This window comes from Eleutherodactylus coqui, chromosome 3 (assembly GCF_035609145.1).
Source record: "Eleutherodactylus coqui strain aEleCoq1 chromosome 3, aEleCoq1.hap1, whole genome shotgun sequence".
Lineage (NCBI taxonomy): Eukaryota > Metazoa > Chordata > Amphibia > Anura > Eleutherodactylidae > Eleutherodactylus > Eleutherodactylus coqui.
The window spans coordinates 187000597-187022122 of NC_089839.1; the positions used below are offsets into that span (position 1 = coordinate 187000597).

Consider the following 21526-nt stretch of genomic DNA (forward strand, 5'->3'; position numbering starts at 1 on the left):
TACTCGCTAAGGCTAACTACTCGAGCGAGTAGTGCCTTAGCCGAGTATCCTCCTGCTCGTCTCTAAAGATTTGGCTGCCGGCGCGGGTGACAGGTGAGTTGCGGCGGTGAGCATGGGGGAGCGGGTGGGGGAGGGGGAAAGAGAGATCTCCCCTCTGTTCCTCCCTGCTTTCCGCCCCCCGCCGGCACCCGAATCTTTAGAAACGAGCGGGAGAATACTCGGCTAAGGCACTACTCGCTCGAGTAGTTTGCCTTATCGAGTATACTCGCTCATCTCTAGTGCTGGCACATCTTAGCTAAGCACCACACTACCTGCAACCAAGGACAATCACTGCCTGCGGGTGACACCGCTGCCTCTTCTCCTGGATTACATGCTGCTATTGCTGTCCACCACCCCCCCTCCCGCACAACCCTGTGTCCACAGCGCACCCAAAATTTTCCCTGCACAGCATTCAGCTGGCATTATGCCACACGTTTGCTTCATAGCCACACCACCCTCATGTCTATTTATAGGTGCGTAATAAATGAGGAGGAACCAGAGGCACACACTGCAGATGGTTGGCAGGGCTAGGCAGCAACCCTCTTTGAAAGTGTAGGCGATAGCCAGCCCACAATGCTGTTGAGAATTGGCGATAGATAGACATACGGTCATCATTCCAATCCCATGCCACCTCCGTCACAAAATTATCAGGAACCGCAAACATGGGCATAAAGAGGGCTCAGGTGCCAGCACTTCTACACATCTCCACAATGCAGCAATACTCTGTGTGGGAAGCACATGAGCGGGCCCTGGGTCAGGCTCGGTCCCAGCCTCCACCTTGTGTGACCCAAGGTGCCGCAAGTCACATAGCAATGGGGAATCCATGTGTCCACACACTACTCATTCTGTGTAGGTGTCACATAGCTCAACACAGCAATGGGAAGTCTTTGAGTTCCTTGGGCTTACCTATGCTGTCGGTGCACAAAGATGATATTACACAGGAAGAAATCCGAGTCCCCAAACATGGCAGAGTTTCACCCCGTCAAGGACCTCGGCCTCGGCCCACATTTCTGCCCAAGTCAGTCAGTGTATTTGTACCAGATAGGTAAATCACCGCGATGGGAAATCTTTGTGCACCCACAGCATATGCAGACCCCAGTAACATTTCTGTAGCAGAAGTATAGGCAAACCCCAGTAACATTACTATAGCAAAAGTATAGGCAGACCCCTCAAACTATTCAGTAGAAACTGCACAGACGGACACCAGTAACATTTCTGTAGCAAAAGTATAGGCAGACCCCTGTAATATTTCTGTAGCAAGAGTATAGGCAGATCCCACTAACATTTCTATACAAAGAGTATAGGCGGACCCCAGTAGCATTTCTCTAGCAAAATTATAGGCGGATCTCAAAAACATTTCTGTAGCAAAAGTATAAGCAGACCCCAGTAACATTTCTGTAGCAAAAGTATAGGCAGACCCCTGTAAAATTTCTGTGGCAAAAGTATAGGGAGACCCTAGTAACGTTTCTGTAGCAAGAGTATAGGCGGACCCCAGAAACATATCTCTAGCAAAAGTATAGGCGAACCCCTCAAACCATTCAGTATAAACTGCATAGGCGGACCCCAGTAACATTCCTGTAGCAAAAGTATAGGCGTACCCCTGTAACATTTCCATAGCAAGAGTATAGGCGAACTCCTCAAACCTTTCAGTAGAAAAGGTATAGGTGGACCCCAGTAACATTTCTGTAGCAGAAGCATAGGCGGGCCCCAGTAATATTTCTGTAGGAAAAGTATAGGCGGACCCCAGTAAAGTTTTTGTAGCAAAAGTATAGGCAGACCGCAGTAATATTTCTGTAGCAAAAGTATAGGCGGACAACAGTAACATTTCTGTAGTTAGAGTACATGCAGACCCCAGTAACATTTCTGTAGCAGGAATATAGGCGGACCCCAGTAACATTTCTGTAGCAAAAGTATACGCAAACCACTCAAACCATTCAGTAGAAAAGGTATAGGCAGACCCCAGTAACATTTTTGTAGCAGAAGTATAGGCGGACCCCAGTAACATTTCTGTAGCAAAAGTATGGGTGGACCCAGTAACATTTCTGTAGCAAGAGTATAGGCGGACCCCAGTAACATTTCTGTAGCAAGAGTATAGGCGGACCACAGAAACATTTCTATAGCAAAAGTATAGGCGAACCACTCAAACTATTCAGTAGAAAAGGTATAGGCAGACCCCAGTAACATTTCTGAAGCAAAAGTATAGGTGGACCCCAGTAACATTTCTGTAGCAAGAGTATGGGTGGACCCCAGTAACATTTCTGTAGCAAAAGTATAGGCAGACCCCAGTAACATTTCTGTAACAAAAATATAGGCAGACCCAAGTAACATTTCTGTAGCCAAAGTATAGGCAGACCCAAGTAACATTTCTGTAGCCAAAGTATAGGCGGACCCCAGTAACATTTCTGTACCGAAGTATTGGCGAACCCCTCAAACCATTCAGTAGAAAACATATAGCCAGACCCCAGTAACATTTTTGTAGCCTAAGTATAGGCGGACACCAGTAACATTTCTTCAGCAAGAGTATAGGCGGCCCCCTGGAACATTTCTGTAGCAAAAGTATAGGCAGAACCAAGTAACATTTCTGTAGCAAAAATATAGGCGGACCCCAGTAAAGTTTCTGTGGCACAAGTAAGGGCGAACCCCTCAAACCATTCAGTAGAAAAGATATAGGCAGACCCCAGTAACATTTTTTGTAGCCAAAGTAGAGGCAGACCTCAGTAACATTTCTGTAGTAAAATTATAGGAGAAGCCCTCAAACCATTTAGTAGAAAAGGTATAGGCAGACCCGAGTAACATTTCTGTAGCAAGGGTTTAGGCAGACGCCAGTAACATTTCTGTAGCAGACGTATAAGCGAACGCCTCAAACCATTCAGTAGAAAAGGCATAAGCGAACCTGAGTAACATTTCTGTAGCAAGAGTATAGGAGCACCCCAATAACATTTCTGTAGCAAGAGTGTAGGCGGACCCCAGTAACATTTCTGTAGCAAAAGCATAGGCACACCCCAGTAACATTTCTGTAGCAAAAGCATAGGCGGAACCCCTCAAACCATTCAGTAGAAAAGGAATAGGCAGACCCCAGTAACAATACTGTAGCTTAAGTATAGGCGGAGCCCAGTAACATTTCTGTAGCAAGAGTTTCGGCAGACCCAGTAACATTTCTGTAGCAAAAATACAGGCACACCCCAGTAAAATTTCTGTAGCAAAATAAGGGGCGAACGTCTCAAACTATCCAGTAGAAAAGGTATAGGCAGACCCCAGTAACATTTTGTAGCCAAAGTATAGGTGGACCCCAGTAACATTTCTGTAGCGAAAGTATAGGCAAACCCCAGTAACATTTCTATAGCCAAAGTATAGGCAGAACCCAGAGAATGCAGTGATATATAAAAAAAAACATGCAGGTTTACAGATTTTGTTAATCTTGCCCCTAAAAAAAGCGGTCAAAATTTTACATGTCCCCAAAACTTAGATAAATAAAGACTAGAGTTCATCCCGTAAAATACAAGGCCTTCTAGAGCTCTGGTAATGGAGAAATAAACTTAATACGGCTGAATGTGGCGACACAAAAGCAAACCTTCAAGAAAAAAAAGAGGTTTTAAATGTACAAAAATAGCAAAACATAAAACAAACGGTATAAACTTGGTATCGCTGGAATCGTGCTGACTCAGAGAATAATGTTATCACACTATTTATTCTGCACGCTGAACGCCTAAAAATGAAATCCAAAAAACAAATGGCAGAATTTCTGAATTTCTTTCTTTTTCCCCCAATCTCCCTACAAATTTTTTTTTTAAAGTTATGCAATACATGATATATACCCCAAAATGATGCCATTAAAAAACACAACTTGTCCCGCAAAAAAACAAGCCCTCATATGGCTGTGTCAATGGAAAAATGAAAAAGTTATGGCTCTTGGAAAGCGACTGGAAAATTAGTTGAAATTAAATGATTGGCCCATTTAAAGAACCTGCCCTGGCGGGTCTGACAGGGTGGTAAGAAACCCGGCACTGAAGGGGTTAAAGCACCCTGACTGTAAGTATCACAAAGCCCCAAGGTACTTAGAAGTAACTGCATGGAGGGAGAGATGTTATATGAGAAAGTGAACCTGCCATGTCAGAGCCATCCCTTTAATACTGCTGGCCTGGCACCATCCATGGACACTTGGTGACAAATATGGACCATCCAAAAAACACATTTGTGACCATGTAAGGTGAGATGGTAAGAGTGCAGCTTCCCTTTACATCACCTGTGGTCTGAACCATCATGGTACATGCCACCAGCAGCAGCCAATAGAATCGCAGGATTTGGATTCAAACCGCAAAGGAAAACGTCAGTTGGTGCCAGTCAGCGATTGCTCTTTATAGAGAATAGACCGGCTCCCTTTGTTCTCACAGCGATTTGCAAAACTTGTGTTTTCGATTGAGACGCGGATTATCATCAGCAAGAAGGAGGCTTTACCATCAACAAGAAGGAGGCTTTACCATCAACAAGAAGGAGGATTTATCATCACCAAGAAGGAGGATTTACCGCCAACCGACAGCCGAGAAAGGTAAGAGGCCAAAATGTGACCAATGTTATTACTGCTTTATGTATTTGTAGTAGTGAGAGTTTGTCCACCTGTGTTAGTGGGAAACTGTAAATGATCCATATGATTACCAGAAGATGGGGGAACTAAAATGTATAAATATGGGCAGTTTTAGGTGATTCTAAATAATAATAGAGATTTGGGGCTGAATGATAAATATGAAGGTATTTAGGTAATAATGAATAAATATGGAGGGTTTTATATAGTTCTGAGTCAATCTGAAGATATTTGGGTGACTGTATGAATATAGCTGTGAAGTTTATTATGGTGGTCAGTTATTGTACCAGGGATGGACAGGACATATACTAATGCAATGACAGGGCCTATAGGGACCCACACTGTAGTTATGGTGGACATGTAGGGGCAGATTTAGGAAACTGTCTAAAAGAAAGACGGTCTTAGTTGCCGATAGCAACCAATCACAGAGCAGCTTTCATTGTGTATTCTGCTATGGTAAGATGGAATCTTTGGTTGGTTGCTAGGGGCAACTAAGACAGTTTTCTTTCAGACAGTTTCATAAATCTGCCCTTTTATCTGTGAATAGTTGGTGCTAACAGAATAATTTATTTTCATTTCCGCTGTTAAGGATTATGGACGCCATCATCAAGTTCCTGCGATACCTGTTTGGGAGAGACGACGTGGGATCCAGGTAAGCTATGAAGTTTATTATAGTGTCTGGGCAGTAGGTGGCAGAGGTCCAGTGCCTATTTTTTTTTGTGTGTTTTTTTTGTTTGTTTTTGTTATTTGTTTTTTTTTTTGGGGGGGGGGAGGTTTTAGCTCCGTAATGATCCCCATGTAGTGAAATGTATAATACATTTAGTGTAAGTTAGGGCGCCTTTCCACTTGCGCTTTTTAGCGCTGCGTTAACGCTGCATTTTTTAATGTGAATGTCAATGGGACTTTCTAATGTTAAAAATGCATCACATGAAAATCACAAAGTACAAACTTGCTATTTTTGTGCGATGCGTTTTTAACATTAAAAAATCCCATTGACATTCGTATTAAAAAAACACAGCCTTATCGCAGCATTAAAAAAACGTGGAAAGGCCCCCTTACCCGGCAGAGGAATGGGGATTCAGTATCATATAGTGTCGGCCTCTAGTATGATAAATGTATATAAATCTGCAGGAGGAGCCGCAGCCCTACATCTTCATGATAATATTTCCTCCTCTTTCAGCTTCCCAGGAAGAGGAGGAGACAGCGGCTGGACGAGGAAGAGAGAGCGCAGTCCGTGCGACGAAGAGGTTCAAGAACGCCCGCAGAAGAGGAGGAAGGAGGACCGTCCCCTACAGCAGGAGGAGATGGCCGTATTCTTCAGAGTGCTTGGTAAAACACATTATTCCTTCCAATGCTTCTAGTGTTGGACAAGGTCTACAGAACACCATCATATACAGTAGTGCCTTGACATACCAGTTTAATCCATTCTGTGATGGAGCTCTTAAGCCAAAAAACACGTATGTCAAAACACTTTTCCCATTGAAATGATTTGAAGCGCCATTAATGTGTTCCGCATTGATGACATTCCAATTCATTTCAATGGAGAAACTAACTACAAGTAAAAAACAAATCAATACACACCTATCACCGGCAATCTGCGATGGTCTGCGGCGCTGCTGCAGGCTGTCGCGTTCTCTTCCATGCCAACAGAGCATTGCTTTCTGGATGTGGGGCTTGAATGCCCCGCCTCCAGCAAGCTAATGCTCTGATTGGATAACTCAGCGCTGCATCAGACTATGAAATCCGGCACTGGGTTAACCAATCATAGCCATTGAATGACATCATTATCTTGTAAATCAAGAACAGGTATTGAAACGAGAGGCATTCGGGATATTAACAGTAAACACCAGATTTCCAAAGGGCTTAAATTATGAATCAGATCTCCTGTATATGTATTGAATATAGGGGGAATATAGAGGGAAAGAAGGGAAACATATATATATATATATATATATATTTTTTTTTTACTATTAGCTTTTATATATTCTTTTCTGTATTGTGATAATTTTATTTTTCAGCTATATCATATAGATATTTTATTATGCTGATTTTTCAATTGCATGAGATCATATATTTAATCTTAGGGTGCCTACCCACTTGTGATTTTTTTTTCCTGTGATGTTTTGCGTTTTTTCTCAAGAGCATTTAGTATAGAATGTGTTCTTGTCCATCTGGGGGTTTTTTCCGTTTCGTGGGGTTTTTTCACATAGGAACTGTCAGTTGCATATGTCTCCTTATTTTTCTCTTAATGCACCCATGATTGTCAATGGAGGGCTGCAAAAAACGCGCAAAAAACACCGCGGAAAATGAGCAAAAAACACGTGAAAATGCGGCATTTTTCACGCGCGAAAATCGGCAACGCAAGTGGGTAGGCGCCCTTAGGGTGACTACCCACTACAGTTTTTTTTTTCCCTGCGAAATTCACAGCTTTTTTTTTCTGCAGAGGTCTATGGGACTTGTAATGTTAAAATCTTGATTTCGCGGTAAATTGCGATTTTGCGCGATCGCGATTTTAACATTACAAGTCCCATAGACCCCTGCAGAAAAAAAACTGCTGCGAATTTCGCAGGGAAAAAAAAACTGTAGTGGGTAGTCACCCTTATATCTAAGCTTTTTATCCTGATTTAATTATTAATTGTTGTCATTATGCCTACGTTTCTGATGGTGTTATATAGTCAGGAATTTATTTATTACAATTTGAGTACCCATTATTACAGCTATTTATATGTATTTCTGTATTTGATATCCCCTTTGTTCCTACCCCCAGGTGATTTATACTGCATCATATTGTATAACATCTTAGTCATAATACATCGGCGCAGTGAGAGTTATATGTCAGCTGTCTTTCTATGTTTTTAATTGCACATGATTTTTAATGAAGTAATGTCTATTGTAAAAGTTAGCTGACCAAGGTCCACTTCGGGCCAAAACAGGTCCTGCAGTTTGGCTCTGACACACAGGCACTAAATTAATAAAGGTCTAGATTGTCTCACACAAGCCGCTTTTTTCTATTTTTGAATTTACCTTATGAGTATTAGACCTCGTAACCCAAGTTTAAGAGCAAAATTCAGGACAGAGCCTGCTCGCAAGTCAAAAAACTTGCAAGCTGAGGCACTCACATCCCGAGGTACCACTGCATATTCTAGAGACAGACAGAAACTGAACAGACCCCATTATATTCAATGAGGTCCATTTGCTGGTTCTTTCATAAAATGGATCCGTTCAGCCAGTGGATTCCATTTTCCCATAATATTGATATTTGTCCTGTTTTCCTAGAGGACCCAAACATCAGGACATTTCTTACCTTAGACAGCTGTATGAGGATTTCCGACAAGGTAATATGAGTGTGTGTACGTTTGTTTTCTGTCAGTTCCCATTCCTGTTTTATGGTTTGCCCCTGTCCTTTTCTGCATCTGCATGCATGTCTGTCTGCTGCCAGTCCCTGCATTCAATACCCCATCAGGGATAGACCTGAGGTTCCAGTGCAGGGCTGCCCTTATTGGGGCAATCGCCTTGCTTGTAGGTAGCGGTCTTCCCATTGCCTTTGCAACCAAGGGTCAGACTCTCATTTCCTGGTAGCAGTCACTATTACTGCAGGAGCTAGCTTACAACCACACCAAGACAGGTTTAGGCCAGGCTGGTTGGTTGATCCAATGGGTCCACACTTTTAATCAGTAAAGCATTCATGGAGGTAGACAGGATACAGAAAGGCTCTATAATAGGAAAAATAGGTGGCACTAAAAAATTCTAACTGTTCTTCTCACCCCACTAGTATCTCCTGGCGATGGTCTTCGTTTATTTCATCAGAGCCGGACTGCAGACCCAAGAATATCATAAGAACTTCTTTCCAGCTTTGTGAGTTTCTTTTATAACAGTTATGTATATACATGCTAATGAAAAGATCTAAAATGAATAATGAAATAAGTAGCAGTTCGTCATTGTGTTTAACTTTTTTTTTACTAGATTCTTAGCCAACCAGATGGAAGAGGAAGTCGGCTTTCGTCACGAGATCTACCAATGGGCCTTCGGATACACCTGGATGGAGAAGAGACAGCAAATACTCCACGATCGCAACCTGTTGCTCCTCCGGATTGGATTCAGAGCTTTGGTGGACCAGGACACTTGTGAGCAGGTTAGTACAAATGATACAAAGCACTTCAGTCTGTGATGAAGGTTCTGCGGTGATAATAATGTTATCCATGTATTGTTTGATTCTAGGTCATGGCAGTAGAGCCTCTACACTGGGCATGGAGAAGAGAGAGGCCCATCCATCACAGCCGCGCTTTTCCCATGTTGAGGAGGAATGTGCAGCAGGTCAACACCTACGGCCCATGGAGCAGCCTTCCACCATGCATGCTTTGTAGGACCATGCATCTCTCACTCCATGCAAGGGGTAAGTTTGAAGATCAACCATAACGGAAGATGAATGACCACTACGGAGCAGCAAGAAGATCAAGAAGGTATGACAGATGAAGACCATCTTTATCCCCTTTATAGTCACACAGACCCCGTTTCACATATTCATGGCACATACTCATATAGGTACTTATACACACACACACACACAGTTCTTGCGTCTTACACACATCTTATAGTGTTACCCTCCCTTAGTATGCCTGGAGGAAGGGCAGTACAGCAGCCATGGTTTCCCTACAGGTTTCCTCCACTGGGGGTTTTTCCTGTCCTGCGTGTTGCTGTACCCTCTCCGTGAGTGATGGGAGGTAACAACCAATACATATTTATAATAAATTTCATATTATTTAACTAACTATACTTGTCCGAGTCATTCTTATTGTGTGTGTGTGAAAGTAAAATGTAATTTCCTGTCTATTAGAGACCGGTGCTAGTTGCATGTGTGACTGCATTCCCATGCTGGGAAGCAGTGTAGGGGCTAGTAGTGACTGATGAGGGCTAGGAAGATCAGTGCCCAGAGTCAGGTGGGTCCAAGTGAGATATAGAGGCCAGAATGGTTCAAGCTCAAAGGTCTCTACAGGTGAAGGAGAGAGACGAGCACGAGTAAGGGAGTAAGGCAGAATAGCGTTTTTCCTGTACGTTTTTTTTCATGCAATATCGCTGCATTTTTTAAATGAGAATGTCAATGGGACTTTCTAATGTTAAAAACGCATCACAAGTTTGTGCTTTGCGATTTTTTTTTGCGATGCGTTTTTAATGAGCGAGCACCAAAATGCTCGGGTGCTTGTTGCTGGAGTCGAACTTTTCGTAATGCTCGAGAGCTCGTTTCGAGTAACGAACTCCATTGAAGTCAATGGGCGACTCGAGCATTTTTGTATGAGACCGATGCTCTGCATAGGTGATGACTAGAGATGAGCCAGCACCAAAATGCTCGGGTGCTCGAGTCGAACTTTTCATAATGCTCAAAAGCTCGTTTCGAGTAACGAACCCCATTGAAGTCAATGGGCGAATCGAGCATTTTTGTATGGGACCGATGCTCCGCATAGGTGATGACTTGTCAAACACCAGAAAACATCAGAAAGTCATGGAAACACCAAAGAAACAGATAGGGAAAGCCAGGGGCAGCAAGCATGGCTGCATCTGAGGCTCCCAGGTCCCACTATTAAGCAAAAATGGGGGCAAAAGTCTGGCATCACCCCCCTAACAATTTACTTGGGACAAACCCTCATTAGCAAGGCACATGTGCTGGCTAGAGATGAGCGAGTATACTCGCTAAGGCTAACTACTCGAGCGAGTAGTGCCTTAGCCGAGTATCCTCCTGCTCGTCTCTAAAGATTTGGCTGCCGGCGCGGGTGACAGGTGAGTTGCGGCGGTGAGCATGGGGGAGCGGGTGGGGGAGGGGGAAAGAGAGATCTCCCCTCTGTTCCTCCCTGCTTTCCGCCCCCCGCCGGCACCCGAATCTTTAGAAACGAGCGGGAGAATACTCGGCTAAGGCACTACTCGCTCGAGTAGTTTGCCTTATCGAGTATACTCGCTCATCTCTAGTGCTGGCACATCTTAGCTAAGCACCACACTACCTGCAACCAAGGACAATCACTGCCTGCGGGTGACACCGCTGCCTCTTCTCCTGGATTACATGCTGCTATTGCTGTCCACCACCCCCCCTCCCGCACAACCCTGTGTCCACAGCGCACCCAAAATTTTCCCTGCACAGCATTCAGCTGGCATTATGCCACACGTTTGCTTCATAGCCACACCACCCTCATGTCTATTTATAGGTGCGTAATAAATGAGGAGGAACCAGAGGCACACACTGCAGATGGTTGGCAGGGCTAGGCAGCAACCCTCTTTGAAAGTGTAGGCGATAGCCAGCCCACAATGCTGTTGAGAATTGGCGATAGATAGACATACGGTCATCATTCCAATCCCATGCCACCTCCGTCACAAAATTATCAGGAACCGCAAACATGGGCATAAAGAGGGCTCAGGTGCCAGCACTTCTACACATCTCCACAATGCAGCAATACTCTGTGTGGGAAGCACATGAGCGGGCCCTGGGTCAGGCTCGGTCCCAGCCTCCACCTTGTGTGACCCAAGGTGCCGCAAGTCACATAGCAATGGGGAATCCATGTGTCCACACACTACTCATTCTGTGTAGGTGTCACATAGCTCAACACAGCAATGGGAAGTCTTTGAGTTCCTTGGGCTTACCTATGCTGTCGGTGCACAAAGATGATATTACACAGGAAGAAATCCGAGTCCCCAAACATGGCAGAGTTTCACCCCGTCAAGGACCTCGGCCTCGGCCCACATTTCTGCCCAAGTCAGTCAGTGTATTTGTACCAGATAGGTAAATCACCGCGATGGGAAATCTTTGTGCACCCACAGCATATGCAGACCCCAGTAACATTTCTGTAGCAGAAGTATAGGCAAACCCCAGTAACATTACTATAGCAAAAGTATAGGCAGACCCCTCAAACTATTCAGTAGAAACTGCACAGACGGACACCAGTAACATTTCTGTAGCAAAAGTATAGGCAGACCCCTGTAATATTTCTGTAGCAAGAGTATAGGCAGATCCCACTAACATTTCTATACAAAGAGTATAGGCGGACCCCAGTAGCATTTCTCTAGCAAAATTATAGGCGGATCTCAAAAACATTTCTGTAGCAAAAGTATAAGCAGACCCCAGTAACATTTCTGTAGCAAAAGTATAGGCAGACCCCTGTAAAATTTCTGTGGCAAAAGTATAGGGAGACCCTAGTAACGTTTCTGTAGCAAGAGTATAGGCGGACCCCAGAAACATATCTCTAGCAAAAGTATAGGCGAACCCCTCAAACCATTCAGTATAAACTGCATAGGCGGACCCCAGTAACATTCCTGTAGCAAAAGTATAGGCGTACCCCTGTAACATTTCCATAGCAAGAGTATAGGCGAACTCCTCAAACCTTTCAGTAGAAAAGGTATAGGTGGACCCCAGTAACATTTCTGTAGCAGAAGCATAGGCGGGCCCCAGTAATATTTCTGTAGGAAAAGTATAGGCGGACCCCAGTAAAGTTTTTGTAGCAAAAGTATAGGCAGACCGCAGTAATATTTCTGTAGCAAAAGTATAGGCGGACAACAGTAACATTTCTGTAGTTAGAGTACATGCAGACCCCAGTAACATTTCTGTAGCAGGAATATAGGCGGACCCCAGTAACATTTCTGTAGCAAAAGTATACGCAAACCACTCAAACCATTCAGTAGAAAAGGTATAGGCAGACCCCAGTAACATTTTTGTAGCAGAAGTATAGGCGGACCCCAGTAACATTTCTGTAGCAAAAGTATGGGTGGACCCAGTAACATTTCTGTAGCAAGAGTATAGGCGGACCCCAGTAACATTTCTGTAGCAAGAGTATAGGCGGACCACAGAAACATTTCTATAGCAAAAGTATAGGCGAACCACTCAAACTATTCAGTAGAAAAGGTATAGGCAGACCCCAGTAACATTTCTGAAGCAAAAGTATAGGTGGACCCCAGTAACATTTCTGTAGCAAGAGTATGGGTGGACCCCAGTAACATTTCTGTAGCAGAAGCATAGGCGGGCCCCAGTAATATTTCTGTAGGAAAAGTATAGGCGGACCCCAGTAAAGTTTTTGTAGCAAAAGTATAGGCAGACCGCAGTAATATTTCTGTAGCAAAAGTATAGGCGGACAACAGTAACATTTCTGTAGTTAGAGTACATGCAGACCCCAGTAACATTTCTGTAGCAGGAATATAGGCGGACCCCAGTAACATTTCTGTAGCAAAAGTATACGCAAACCACTCAAACCATTCAGTAGAAAAGGTATAGGCAGACCCCAGTAACATTTTTGTAGCAGAAGTATAGGCGGACCCCAGTAACATTTCTGTAGCAAAAGTATAGGCGGACCCCAGTAACATTTCTGTAGCAAGAGTATAGGCGGACCACAGAAACATTTCTATAGCAAAAGTATAGGCGAACCACTCAAACTATTCAGTAGAAAAGGTATAGGCAGACCCCAGTAACATTTCTGAAGCAAAAGTATAGGTGGACCCCAGTAACATTTCTGTAGCAAGAGTATGGGTGGACCCCAGTAACATTTCTGTAGCAAAAGTATAGGCAGACCCCAGTAACATTTCTGTAACAAAAATATAGGCAGACCCAAGTAACATTTCTGTAGCCAAAGTATAGGCAGACCCAAGTAACATTTCTGTAGCCAAAGTATAGGCGGACCCCAGTAACATTTCTGTACCGAAGTATTGGCGAACCCCTCAAACCATTCAGTAGAAAACATATAGCCAGACCCCAGTAACATTTTTGTAGCCTAAGTATAGGCGGACACCAGTAACATTTCTTCAGCAAGAGTATAGGCGGCCCCCTGGAACATTTCTGTAGCAAAAGTATAGGCAGAACCAAGTAACATTTCTGTAGCAAAAATATAGGCGGACCCCAGTAAAGTTTCTGTGGCACAAGTAAGGGCGAACCCCTCAAACCATTCAGTAGAAAAGATATAGGCAGACCCCAGTAACATTTTTTGTAGCCAAAGTAGAGGCAGACCTCAGTAACATTTCTGTAGTAAAATTATAGGAGAAGCCCTCAAACCATTTAGTAGAAAAGGTATAGGCAGACCCGAGTAACATTTCTGTAGCAAGGGTTTAGGCAGACGCCAGTAACATTTCTGTAGCAGACGTATAAGCGAACGCCTCAAACCATTCAGTAGAAAAGGCATAAGCGAACCTGAGTAACATTTCTGTAGCAAGAGTATAGGAGCACCCCAATAACATTTCTGTAGCAAGAGTGTAGGCGGACCCCAGTAACATTTCTGTAGCAAAAGCATAGGCACACCCCAGTAACATTTCTGTAGCAAAAGCATAGGCGGAACCCCTCAAACCATTCAGTAGAAAAGGAATAGGCAGACCCCAGTAACAATACTGTAGCTTAAGTATAGGCGGAGCCCAGTAACATTTCTGTAGCAAGAGTTTCGGCAGACCCAGTAACATTTCTGTAGCAAAAATACAGGCACACCCCAGTAAAATTTCTGTAGCAAAATAAGGGGCGAACGTCTCAAACTATCCAGTAGAAAAGGTATAGGCAGACCCCAGTAACATTTTGTAGCCAAAGTATAGGTGGACCCCAGTAACATTTCTGTAGCGAAAGTATAGGCAAACCCCAGTAACATTTCTATAGCCAAAGTATAGGCAGAACCCAGAGAATGCAGTGATATATAAAAAAAAACATGCAGGTTTACAGATTTTGTTAATCTTGCCCCTAAAAAAAGCGGTCAAAATTTTACATGTCCCCAAAACTTAGATAAATAAAGACTAGAGTTCATCCCGTAAAATACAAGGCCTTCTAGAGCTCTGGTAATGGAGAAATAAACTTAATACGGCTGAATGTGGCGACACAAAAGCAAACCTTCAAGAAAAAAAAGAGGTTTTAAATGTACAAAAATAGCAAAACATAAAACAAACGGTATAAACTTGGTATCGCTGGAATCGTGCTGACTCAGAGAATAATGTTATCACACTATTTATTCTGCACGCTGAACGCCTAAAAATGAAATCCAAAAAACAAATGGCAGAATTTCTGAATTTCTTTCTTTTTCCCCCAATCTCCCTACAAATTTTTTTTTTAAAGTTATGCAATACATGATATATACCCCAAAATGATGCCATTAAAAAACACAACTTGTCCCGCAAAAAAACAAGCCCTCATATGGCTGTGTCAATGGAAAAATGAAAAAGTTATGGCTCTTGGAAAGCGACTGGAAAATTAGTTGAAATTAAATGATTGGCCCATTTAAAGAACCTGCCCTGGCGGGTCTGACAGGGTGGTAAGAAACCCGGCACTGAAGGGGTTAAAGCACCCTGACTGTAAGTATCACAAAGCCCCAAGGTACTTAGAAGTAACTGCATGGAGGGAGAGATGTTATATGAGAAAGTGAACCTGCCATGTCAGAGCCATCCCTTTAATACTGCTGGCCTGGCACCATCCATGGACACTTGGTGACAAATATGGACCATCCAAAAAACACATTTGTGACCATGTAAGGTGAGATGGTAAGAGTGCAGCTTCCCTTTACATCACCTGTGGTCTGAACCATCATGGTACATGCCACCAGCAGCAGCCAATAGAATCGCAGGATTTGGATTCAAACCGCAAAGGAAAACGTCAGTTGGTGCCAGTCAGCGATTGCTCTTTATAGAGAATAGACCGGCTCCCTTTGTTCTCACAGCGATTTGCAAAACTTGTGTTTTCGATTGAGACGCGGATTATCATCAGCAAGAAGGAGGCTTTACCATCAACAAGAAGGAGGCTTTACCATCAACAAGAAGGAGGATTTATCATCACCAAGAAGGAGGATTTACCGCCAACCGACAGCCGAGAAAGGTAAGAGGCCAAAATGTGACCAATGTTATTACTGCTTTATGTATTTGTAGTAGTGAGAGTTTGTCCACCTGTGTTAGTGGGAAACTGTAAATGATCCATATGATTACCAGAAGATGGGGGAACTAAAATGTATAAATATGGGCAGTTTTAGGTGATTCTAAATAATAATAGAGATTTGGGGCTGAATGATAAATATGAAGGTATTTAGGTAATAATGAATAAATATGGAGGGTTTTATATAGTTCTGAGTCAATCTGAAGATATTTGGGTGACTGTATGAATATAGCTGTGAAGTTTATTATGGTGGTCAGTTATTATACAGGGATGGACAGGACATATACTAATGCAATGACAGGGCCTATAGGGACCCACACTGTAGTTATGGTGGACATGTAGGGGCAGATTTAGGAAACTGTCTAAAAGAAAGACGGTCTTAGTTGCCGATAGCAACCAATCACAGAGCAGCTTTCATTGTGTATTCTGCTATGGTAAGATGGAATCTTTGGTTGGTTGCTAGGGGCAACTAAGACAGTTTTCTTTCAGACAGTTTCATAAATCTGCCCTTTTATCTGTGAATAGTTGGTGCTAACAGAATAATTTATTTTCATTTCCGCTGTTAAGGATTATGGACGCCATCATCAAGTTCCTGTGATACCTGTTTGGGAGAGACGACGTGGGATCCAGGTAAGCTATGAAGTTTATTATAGTGTCTGGGCAGTAGGTGGCAGAGGTCCAGTGCCTATTTTTTTTTGTGTGTTTTTTTTGTTTGTTTTTGTTATTTGTTTTTTTTTTGGGGGGGGGAGGTTTTAGCTCCGTAATGATCCCCATGTAGTGAAATGTATAATACATTTAGTGTAAGTTAGGGCGCCTTTCCACTTGCGCTTTTTAGCGCTGCGTTAACGCTGCATTTTTTAATGTGAATGTCAATGGGACTTTCTAATGTTAAAAATGCATCGCATGAAAATCACAAAGTACAAACTTGCTATTTTTGTGCGATGCGTTTTTAACATTAAAAAATCCCATTGACATTCGTATTAAAAAAAACACAGCCTTATCGCAGCATTAAAAAAACGTGGAAAGGCCCCCTTACCCGGCAGAGGAATGGGGATTCAGTATCATATAGTGTCGGCCTCTAGTATGATAAATGTATATAAATCTGCAGGAGGAGCCGCAGCCCTACATCTTCATGATAATATTTCCTCCTCTTTCAGCTTCCCAGGAAGAGGAGAAGACAGCGGCCGGACGAGGAAAAGAGAGCGCAGTCCGTGCGACGAAGAGGTTCAAGAACGCCCGCAGAAGAGGAGGAAGGAGGACCGTCCCCTACAGCAGGATGAGATGGCCGCATTCTTCAGCGTGCTTGGTAAAACACATTACTCCTTCCAATGCTTCTAGTGTTGGACAAGGTCTACAGAACACCATCATATACAGTAGTGCCTTGACATACCAGTTTAATCCATTCTGTGATGGAGCTCTTAAGCCAAAAAACACGTATGTCAAAACACTTTTCCCATTGAAATGATTTGAAGCGCCATTAATGTGTTCCGCATTGATGACATTCCAATTCATTTCAATGGAGAAACTAACTACAAGTAAAAAACAAATCAATACACACCTATCACCGGCAATCTGCGATGGTCTGCGGCGCTGCTGCAGGCTGTCGCGTTCTCTTCCATGCCAACAGAGCATTGCTTTCTGGATGTGGGGCTTGAATGCCCCGCCTCCAGCAAGCTAATGCTCTGATTGGATAACTCAGCGCTGCATCAGACTATGAAATCCGGCACTGGGTTAACCAATCATAGCCATTGAATGACATCATTATCTTGTAAATCAAGAACAGGTATTGAAACGAGAGGCATTCGGGATATTAACAGTAAACACCAGATTTCCAAAGGGCTTAAATTATGAATCAGATCTCCTGTATATGTATTGAATATAGGGGGAATATAGAGGGAAAGAAGGGAAACATATATATATATATATATATATATATATATATATATTTTACTATTAGCTTTTATATATTCTTTTCTGTATTGTGATAATTTTATTTTTCAGCTATATCATATAGATATTTTATTATGCTGATTTTTCAATTGCATGAGATCATATATTTAATCTTAGGGTGCCTACCCACTTGTGATTTTTTTTTCCTGTGATGTTTTGCGTTTTTTCTCAAGAGCATTTAGTATAGAATGTGTTCTTGTCCATCTGGGGTTTTTTTCCGTTTCGTGGGGTTTTTTCACATAGGAACTGTCAGTTGCATATGTCTCCTTATTTTTCTCTTAATGCACCCATGATTGTCAATGGAGGGCTGCAAAAAACGCGCAAAAAACACCGCGGAAAATGAGCAAAAAACACGTGAAAATGCGGCATTTTTCACGCGCGAAAATCGGCAACGCAAGTGGGTAGGCGCCCTTAGGGTGACTACCCACTACAGTTTTTTTTTTCCCTGCGAAATTCACAGCTTTTTTTTTCTGCAGAGGTCTATGGGACTTGTAATGTTAAAATCTCGATTTCGCGGTAAATTGCGATTTTGCGCGATCGCGATTTTAACATTACAAGTCCCATAGACCCCTGCAGAAAAAAAAATACTGCGAATTTCGCAGGGAAAAAAACTGTAGTGGGTAGTCACCCTTATATCTAAGCTTTTTATCCTGATTTAATTATTAATTGTTGTCATTATGCCTTCGTTTCTGATGGTGTTATATAGTCAGGAATTTATTTATTACAATTTGAGTTACCATTATTACAGCTATTTATATGTATTTCTGTATTTGATATCCCCTTTGTTCCTACCCCCCAGGTGATTTATACTGCACCATATTGTATAACATCTTAGTCATAATACATTGGCGCAGTGAGAGTTATATGTCAGCTGTCTTTCTATGTTTTTAATTGCACATGATTTTTAATGAAGTAATGTCTATTGTAAAAGTTAGCTGACCAAGGTCCACTTCGGGCCGAAACACGTCCTGCAGTTTGGCTCTGACACACAGGCACTAAATTAATAAAGGTCTAGATTGTCTCACACAAGCCGCTTTTTTCTATTTTTGAATTTACCTTATGAGTATTAGACCTCGTAACCCAAGTTTAAGAGCAAAATTTAGGACAGAGCCTGCTCGCAAGTCAAAAAACTTGCAAGCTGAGGCACTCACATCCCGAGGTACCACTGCATATTCTAGAGACAGACAGAAACTGAACAGACCCCATTATATTCAATGAGGTCCATTTGCTGGTTCTTTCATAAAACGGATCTGTTTAGCCAGTTGATTCCATTTTCCCATAATATTGATATTTGTCCTGTTTTCCTAGAGGACCCAAACATCAGGACATTTCTTACCTTAGACAGCTGTATGAGGATTTCCGACAAGGTAATATGAGTGTGTGTACGTTTGTTTTCTGTCAGTTCCCATTCCTGTTTTATGGTTTGCCCCTGTCCTTTTCTGCATCTGCATGCATGTCTGTCTGCTGCCAGTCCCTGCATTCAATACCCCATCAGGGATAGACCTGAGGTTCCAGTGCAGGGCTGCCCTTATTGGGGCAATCGCCTTGCTTGTAGGTAGGGGTCTTCCCATTGCCTTTGCAACCAAGGGTCAGACTCTCATTTTCTGGTAGCAGTCACTATTACTGCAGGAGCTAGCTTACAACCACACCAAGACAGGTTTAGGCCAGGCTGGTTGGTTGATCCAATGGGTCCACACTTTTAATCAGTAAAGCATTCATGGAGGTAGACAGGATACAGAAAGGCTCTATAATAGGAAAAATAGGTGGCACTAAAAAATTCTAACTGTTCTTCTCACCCCACTAGTATCTCCTGGCGATGGTCTTCGTTTATTTCATCAGAGCCGGACTGCAGACCCAAGAATATCATAAGAACTTCTTTCCAGCTTTGTGAGTTTCTTTTATAACAGTTATGTATATGCATGCTAATGAAAAGATCTAAAATGAATAATGAAATAAGTAGCAGTTCGTCATTGTGTTTAACTTTTTTTTTACTAGATTCTTAGCCAACCAGATGGAAGAGGAAGTCGGCTTTCGTCACGAGATCTACCAATGGGCCTTCGGATACACCTGGATGGAGAAGAGACAGCAAATACTCCACGATCGCAACCTGTTGCTCCTCCGGATTGGATTCAGAGCTTTGGTGGACCAGGACACTTGTGAGCAGGTTAGTACAAATGATTCAAAGCACTTCAGTCTGTGATGAAGGTTCTGCGGTGATAATAATGTTATCCATGTATTGTTTGATTCTAGGTCATGGCAGTAGAGCCTCTACACTGGGCATGGAGAAGAGAGAGGCCCATCCATCACAGCCGCGCTTTTCCCATGTTGAGGAGGAATGTGCAGCAGGTCAACACCTACGGCCCATGGAGCAGCCTTCCACCATGCATGCTTTGTAGGACCATGCATCTCTCACTCCATGCAAGGGGTAAGTTTGAAGATCAACCATAACGGAAGATGAATGACCACTACGGAGCAGCAAGAAGATCAAGAAGGTATGACAGATGAAGACCATCTTTATCCCCTTTATAGTCACACAGACCCCGTTTCACATATTCATGGCACATACTCATATAGGTACTTATACACACACACACACACAGTTCTTGCGTCTTGCACACATCTTATAGTGTTACCCTCCCTTAGTATGCCTGGAGGAAGGGCAGTACAGCAGCCATGGTTTCCCTACAGGTTTCCTCCACTGGGGGGTTTTCCTGTCCTGCGTGTTGCTGTACCCTCTCCGTGAGTGATGGGAGGTAACAACCAATACATATTTATAATAAATTTCATATTATTTAACTAACTATACTTGTCCGAGTCATTCTTATTGTGTGTGTGTGAAAGTAAAATGTAATTTCCTGTCTATTAGAGACCGGTGCCAGTTGCATGTGTGACTGCATTCCCATGCTGGGAAGCAGTGTAGGGGCTAGTAGTGACTGGTGAGGGCTAGGAAGATCAGTGCCCAGAGTCAGGTGGGTCCAAGTGAGATATAGAGGCCAGAATGGTTCAAGCTCAAAGGTCTCTACAGGTGAAGGAGAGAGACGAGCACGAGTAAGGGAGTAAGGCAGAATAGCGTTTTTCCTGTACGTTTTTTTTCATGCAATATCGCTGCATTTTTAAAATGAGAATGTCAATGGGACTTTCTAATGTTAAAAACGCATCACAAGTTTGTGCTTTGCGATTTTTTTTTGCGATGCGTTTTTAATGAGCGAGCACCAAAATGCTCGGGTGCTTGTTGCTGGAGTCGAACTTTTCGTAATGCTCGAGAGCTCGTTTCGAGTAACGAACTCCATTGAAGTCAATGGGCGACTCGAGCATTTTTGTATGAGACCGATGCTCTGCATAGGTGATGACTAGAGATGAGCCAGCACCAAAATGCTCGGGTGCTCGAGTCGAACTTTTCATAATGCTCGAAAGCTCGTTTCGAGTAACGAACCCCATTGAAGTCAATGGGCGACTCGAGCATTTTTGTATGGGACCGATGCTCCGCATAGGTGATGACTTGTCAAACACCAGAAAACATCAGAAAGTCATGGAAACACCAAAGAAACAGATAGGGAAAGCCAGGGGCAGCAAGCATGGCTGCATCTGAGGCTCCCAGGTCCCACTATTAAGCAAAAATGGGGGCAAAAGTCTGGCATCACCCCCCTAACAATTTACTTGGGACAAACCCTCATTAGCAAGGCACATGTGCTGGCTAGAGATGAGCGAGTATACTCGCTAAGGCTAACTATTCGAGCGAGTAGTGCCTTAGCCGAGTATCCTCCTGCTCGTTTGTAAAGATTTGGCTGCCGGCGCGGGTGACAGGTGAGTTGCAGCGGTGAGCATGGGGGAGCGGGTGGGGGAGGGGGAAAGAGAGATCTCCCCTCCGTTCCTCCCTGCTTTCCGCCCCCCGCCGGCACCCGAATCTTTAGAAACGAGCGGGAGAATACTCGGCTAAGGCACTACTCGCTCGAGTAGTTTGCCTTATCGAGTATACTCGCTCATCTCTAGTGCTGGCACATCTTAGCTAAGCACCACACTACCTGCAACCAAGGACAATCACTGCCTGCGGGTGACACCGCTGCCTCTTCTCCTGGATTACATGCTGCTATTGCTGTCCA

At 43.3% G+C, this 21526-nt stretch overlaps 1 long non-coding RNA gene across 1 annotated transcript; it reads left to right on the forward strand.

Moving 5' to 3' along the window:
* The first annotated feature begins 4512 nt into the window (after positions 1-4512).
* On the forward strand, positions 4513-5941 carry LOC136619892 (uncharacterized). The gene is made up of 3 exons (XR_010791079.1): positions 4513-4585; positions 5208-5270; positions 5799-5941. It is a non-coding gene; the product is annotated as an uncharacterized lncRNA (long non-coding RNA).
* The last annotated feature ends 15585 nt before the right edge of the window (positions 5942-21526 follow it).